The 6,983-nt window shown below is 39.4% G+C and overlaps 1 pseudogene; it reads left to right on the plus strand.

Moving 5' to 3' along the window:
• The first annotated feature begins 5,591 nt into the window (after positions 1 to 5,591).
• On the plus strand, positions 5,592 to 5,942 carry LOC109436214 (ragulator complex protein LAMTOR3 pseudogene; annotated as a pseudogene).
• Positions 5,943 to 6,983: the final 1,041 nt, after the last annotated feature.

Below are 6,983 nucleotides of genomic sequence, written 5' to 3' on the forward strand. Positions count from 1 at the left end.
TGCCTCATTGTTGTTTTAATTTGCAATTCCCTAATGACATACATGTTGAGCCTCTTTCCTTTCCTTTTTTTTAACATTAGAGTGAAAGTCCATTCAGTTTTTTGTTGTTGTTGTTTTTGTTTGTTTTTTATTTTATTTTATTGGGGAATATTGGGGAACAGTGTGTTTCTGCAGGGCCCATCAGCTCCAAGTTGTTGTCCTTCAATCTAGTTGTGGACGGCACAGCTCAGCTCTAAGTTTAGTCACCATTTTCAATCTTTAGTTGCAGGGGGCACAGCCCACCATCTCATGTGGAAATTGAAGGGCAACCTTGTTGTTGAGAGCTTGCGCTCAAACCAACTGAGCAATCTGGCCACCCCTCTGGAAGCTCAGAGGCAGCTTGTTGTCTTCAATGTAGTTGTGGAGGGCACAGCTCACTGGCCCATGTGGGAATCGAACTGGCAACTCTGCCACTCAGAGCTCTCCCTCTAACCAACTGAGCCTCCTGGCCGCCCCGGGCATCTTTTCGAATGCTTACTTTCCATTTGTATATCTTCTCTGGTGAGAAGTCTGTTCAGGTCTTTCGTGCATTTTTTAATCAGGTTGTTCATTTTGTCATTGCAAGGGTTTTTCCCTTGAGACCAAGTACATAGTGGTTTTTGGCAATACCAATCAACTCTCCAATTCTGTGACACCAACCTGGTGTCCCAACAAATCAATTAATTTCCGTCACTATCTACCTGGAGTCTGTCTTAGAACCCACAAGTTAAAAGGCTTATTCTCAAAAGTCTGCCCCCATGTCAGACGTCAACTCCAAATGAGGTGTTCAGCTACCCACACTTTTGCCTGAACAACCACAAATTCAGGAATTCTCATGAACCCTTCTCAGGTCCCATAATTTGCTAGAATGGCTTACAGACCTCAGGAAAACAATTATGTCTTTCACAAATATTTTCTCCAATTCTGTGGCTTGTCTTTTCATTCTTTTAGCAGTGTCTTTCATTGAGCAGATACTTTTTAAATGAAGAATAGCTTATCTATTATTTCTTTCATGAATCGTATTTCTGGTGTTTTATCTAAAAAGACATTACCATATACAAGGTCATCTAGGTTTTCTCCTTCCTATGTCATCTTCTAGGAGTTTGATACCTTTGTATTTTACATTTAGGTCTATGATCCATTTGAGTTAATTTTTGTGAAGGGTGTAAGGTCTGTGTCTAGATTCTTTTCATGTGGATATTCAGTTGTTCCAGCCTTTGCTCTTTTGTCAAATACATACATTTCAGTTCATTAAAAAGTGAGGCACAAATTAATATTTTTCTATGCTACCCTTTGTACAAAAATAAAGGTTGACATTTAGAGAATTCATGTATGTAGTTACTTAACTATCCATAAAGAACAAAATTCAACTGAGTACTTTCGAAGATCTAATTAGCTCTATTAAGTGAGTCATGAATCAAGCAACATCCCATTTAGCAGCTAGAAATGGGCTCTGAGAAGTTGCACAAAATGGAAGGGTTTTGTAGGCAGAAAGAGGGTGGGACTAAGAAGTTAAAAGAGTGGATTATTTCAGGCAACAGCACCTGCCCTTAGGGGTAGGCAGGGGGTCTTATCAGGTAGATTACCTCACTAGTGCTGACCAGAAAATTCCAGACTGATTGTTTTAAAAATTCCACTCCTGGGAGAGTCTGCCACTGCAAGTAGGTTAATTATTAAATTTTGGTTTGGTGACATGGCTTAGCAAAATTGACTCCATTTTGATCCAAATTGTTTCTTTTTACATCAGGTCTCGGAAAAAAGTTACGTTCCTTACAGCAACAACAATTAAATAACTAAATAAACCAAAATATCAGTTGCTTTGGAAAGGAAAATTGAGCGGTTGAGGGATAGAGATGGAAAGACTTTTCCTGTATACCTTTCCTCAATTTGGATTAATGTAAGTAAATTACCTATACTGTCATGACAAAGCTAAAACAATTTAGCAATGAGTTTGATGTTCTTTATTCGAGGGAAAATAATCCATGGATTGGGAGAAGACAGTGCCTCACACACAGTTGAGTCCTCTTTCTGAGGGATCTGGGACAAGAGTGAGTTTTAGAGTTTTATCGAATGTTAAAAGAGGCAACAGGGAAACGTGGCATGATTGGCTAGGAGGTCAGGATTTCCTTATAAGGCTAGCAGGTCCTATTTCTAGGGTTAAAGTAAGCAGCTAAAGCTGAATTGGAAGATGGCGATTAGTGTATGTTACGTTTCTTAAGAGGTGTGTCTGTAAGTGTAGGCTGACTTAGGTTTAGATTTATGTTGGGGGCCTGACCACTGGGGTAGCCCCACTTTGTGGGTTCCAATATACAAATTAACTTCATCAATACACACACACAAAAAAAGAAGAAAAATGCAAAAATTAAGAAGTTTTGTGTGTATTTCTCTAGAAGATATATTTTATGCATATACAAAAGTTGCCAAAAAAAGTGTACACATCTTAAGAAAGGAAATAACTGTATTAAAATTGTAATAATATATATCGATAATGAGATGAATACAAATCATGTGTATACATTTTTTTGGCACCTCTGGTATAAGCAAATATGTATATGTCATTTCTACTTGGTATAGGATTTGGCATAGGATGTGGGGAAATAGACAAGGGGAAAAAAGACATCCCAAAAAGAATCCAACTTGACTACAAAAATTAGCAGTCTCCAAGTGGTAATTTTTAATTAGCTTATTTAATTTTGCAATACGAAGGCAAAAAAAAAAAAAAAATCCTGTATCATTTAATCTACCTACATTGGTATTTCCCTGGCAGGTGGCTGCAAAATCATGTTAGTTCAATTATAGAACTTTGCATTATATTAGGCACAACTATTCCCCTTGGGTTCTAATTAAACAAAGTTGAATCAACTTTCTGCCTACAGCATTTGTGCTTACAAAAAAAAAAAAAAAAAAAAAAAGTCCCCCATAGCATTATTCTATATACCCTTGGAAAAATTTTAAAAAGAGAGAATAAATGTCTTCTCTCAAAGGGTTAAATTCAGACAAAATTTTTAAACCCGCTAGAAAATGGCTTCTACATTCCAAAGGATGAGGAAGGAAAACTATGAAATCATTTTGCATGGATTTGTTCAGCAAGGGAAGAGCTGGCTCATTTTCCATGTGGGCTGCCAAGTTCACCAGCCGTGGGGGAAAATGTTTTTACTCTTACTTTCTTACCTCACATACTGCAGTCTTATGGAAATGAAAATCCCATTTGGAGATCAGATTCTTCAGATGGATTTAATTTATATACCATTTGACCAAGTCAATCAGACCAGGCTTAGTAGATGGCTTTTTTCATTGCAATGTTGTGGGCTTTGCTTAGAAAATTTTTTTTTTCTAAGTACCAGAGTCATTTTAACAAGTACTGCATCTAATTTTGGCTTTGTAGCTAATTATCTTTGGACTGCATTAAAATTTTCTCCTGAGTAATAATTATGTTGCCTCTCCTTAAAAGCAAACTTTCTGAATCATCATCTGATTTCACCTTCTAAAATCTAGAGTTTTGCCCAGATTCATTGGTAGCAAAGTATGCTCAAGGGAACCGATTTCAGCCTGTAGCCAGTTATGCAGTTGTCAGAAATGTGCAAGAATGGAACGGACCAGGGCAAGAAAACAATACAAGTAGAACTTCTCAGAGATCAGACTGTCTCATTCTAAGATAGGGCCCAGTGTCCCAACTTTACTGCTAAGTCTCCTTTTCCTTATTGTTTGAAAATATAAATGAATTAATTTACTCTATCTTACAGAGCTGCAGCCTGTTGGATTTAACAGATGATTGCATACCAGCATGGGCACCCACATATAAATGTGTGCCCTGGGATTAACGGTTGCTGCTATTCTCTCCCTTCAAGGGAAGTTGGAGTAAAGCACACCTCCTGCCACTTCATTATGTCAGAGGTTTGTCTCCCATTAGTAAATCCACAGAGAGCAGGGACTTCCTGCCAGCCAAATAGTGTAGATGGAATAGATTCAAATATTTGAGACAGAACCTGCATTGTGTCTGATCCTTTCCAGCCGGTTTCTCTAGCCTCTAGCTGAGGGAGCCAATAAGAACACCCTCATTCTCTCCCCCAGGCTCCTGGTGCCTCCAGGAATTACTTCTCTCCTGTTTCTAGGCTTTATTTACCCCTTTCTCCAACAAAAAGGAAAAGAAGAGATTTCTGAATTCTTTGCCAGAGACCCTACAAATCCTGGCATATAGTAGGTGTTCAGTAAATATGTGTTGAATGAATAAAAATACTAAATTATGGCCATATGTGACCTGTTTGCCAGACTGTTGGAAATGATGGGCCCTGTAGCTGTTGACAGCTAAGAATTCTGGGGCAGGAAGTGTTTTGAAGACCTCTCATTGATGTGAGCTGTAAGAACTCTGTCAGTGATATGCTAATACGTGTAGATAGCTGTGTTTGAGGCAGTGGAGGGAAGGCTTAACATGCTTTGTAAGTGGCAAAATGCATAGTTTGTTTTGGGCAAACTAACTATTGTTACTTAAACTAAAGCTAACTTCCATATCAATGGCATAGAAGTTATGACAGCAATGATTAGGTTCACAGAAAGACTTCGGGAATGCTAACAGATGCAAACACACACCCATTTTACTGACAGATAAACTAAATCACTGGCAAAGCTATAAGCAAATACTAGTCTGTGGGAGCTTTGACTACAATTTGGGAGTGGATCTTCTGAAACTATAAGTCTGCTAAGCAAACAAACAAACCTGCTTTCATATTTCATAAAACACAAAGGAAATCATCTTAGGACCTAATGTTCATTATTAGCACAAGTGTTATAATAACTATACAGCTTATCGGAGAATTCAATGTTAGAAATTAGTCACGGGAGAGGATGTAGCTCGCCATCAGCATGGAAAGCACCTGAGCAGGCAGCAGTGCCTGACGGATAGACCCTACCATGAGGACAGATACTCAGGCTGCTCAGAGAGCCATATGGTCTAGAAAAGGATAAAGATGCTAAGAGAGAATTTCTTCTTCTACTTTTAGTTCTTTGCTCTTACAGAGTCAGAGGAACCTGTGGATGAAAAAGCGGTGCTGCAATAAATTATAAATTCCTAACTGGGCAAGTCGTAGTTAGTAGTTAAGCCCTAGGCCTGTAACTTTTTAGTAAAAGGCTTGTCTTTGCCTGAAGCAAGCCCTGTCCATTGTGTCTGTACATCTAGGTTAACATACCTTTGAAATGCCTCTTTTCAGATCCCTCCTTCTAAAATATGTAACTGTCCTCAAGAGAGCACATAATCTTGTTCATTATTCCATATTCCAATCCCTGACTTGCTTTCTTCTACCTTCATATAGTCTTTTTTATGTCTCCTCCTTAATTTCAAATGCATAAAATAAACTGCAAGACAGTTATTCTCCACTTATGTCCCCGGGCTTCAGATGGGTAGGAAGTGCTTCTTGGAGCATAGAGAAGGTCACAAGTCATGTGATGATGGCTGTCAGTGGAATCTCTCTTGAAGCTGTCCCTGAAGGACAGCAGGCTGCTCAGAACCCTTCTGCCCAGAGAACCAGGCAGCCCAGAAACCGAGTGTGGATATTGAACCTGCAGGAAAGGGGTTCCTCATGGCAGTTGACCTAAAGTGATTTCCCTGTAAAAAATGTCCAAGTGTTGAAGGGCTCGATGCTATTGTTGTGTCAGAGATGAGGGACTGTTATTGAAGTGGCCAGTGATAATACTCCAGAGCATGCTTTAAGATCTGGTTTCTTAACAGACCAAGGTAGCAAACTTGGACTTTCAAAAACTAAAATATCGTCTGTTACAATAATACCTGCCAGGTGGTTCAATTCCATCATTTACCTTTGGTGGTGAGATTCATAGGCAGCAGCACTGCCAACACAAGATTAATGGTCAGCCTAGAAAAGGAACTTGCTCCATTATTTGAAGAATTGAGACAAGTTGTGGAAGTTTCTTAATCTTACAGTGGTTTTGATGTCTGCCTTATCTTCATTATTACAGACCCAATATGGATCCAATCTTTAGACAACAATACTTATATCCATGTACTCAAAAGAAAGGGCCTCTTCTTCTACCTTAGACTAAAGGAAGAGCCTATAGATATAGTTTATGGATAGATTGATTGTTATCTTTTCTTGCATAGGGTCTTTTCTTGTTTACTGAGATCTGGGGATACCACAGAAATGGTTCAGTCTATCACAGCTCCCATGGAGTTAGTCCAGTCACCATATCTGCATGAGATTCTTTTTGGTGGATCAGAATCAAAATGGTTTAATCCACTTGAGTCATGAAGTGTCCCCAGACCTGCAGAATGAAACAGATCCCTTTCTTTCTGTTTTTTTAACTTTTATTTATTTTAAGTGTGTTTTTCCAGGACACATCAGCTCCAAGTCAAATAGTTGTTTCAATCTAGTTGTAGAGGACGCAGTGGCCCATGTGGGGATCGAACCGGCAACCTTGTGGTTAAGAGCACCGTGCTCTAACCAGCCAAGCTAATCAGCCGCCCCTGAAACAGATCCTTTATTGTGAATAATAATGAGCACCTTTTTTTTTTTTTAAATTGGGAAATACTGGGGTACACTGTGTTTCTCTAGAGCCCATCAGCTCCAAGTCGTTGTCCTTCAATCTAGATGTAGAGGGAGCAGCTCAGTTCCAAGTCCAGTTGCTGTTTTCAATCTTGAGTTGCAGGGGGCACACAGCCCACCATCCCATGGGGCAATTGAACTGGCAATCTTGTTGTTGAGAGCTTGCACTCTAACCAACTGAGCCATCCGGCCGCCACTTTAGAAGCTCAGTGGCAGCTTGTTTTCTTCAATCTAGTTGTGGAGGGCACAGCTCACTGGTCCACGTGGGAATTGAACCGGCAACCCTGTTGTTCAGAGCTCATGGTCTAACCAACTGAACCATCCAGCTGTCCCAGGACCTTTTTTTTTTAAATATTGTTTTATTTCTCACATGAGTGTGAGGAAGATAAAATGGCTTAGTAAAATAATACAATC

Source organism: Rhinolophus sinicus, chromosome 1 (assembly GCF_057876585.1).
Source record: "Rhinolophus sinicus isolate RSI-liver-muscle chromosome 1, RSI-T2T, whole genome shotgun sequence".
Lineage (NCBI taxonomy): Eukaryota > Metazoa > Chordata > Mammalia > Chiroptera > Rhinolophidae > Rhinolophus > Rhinolophus sinicus.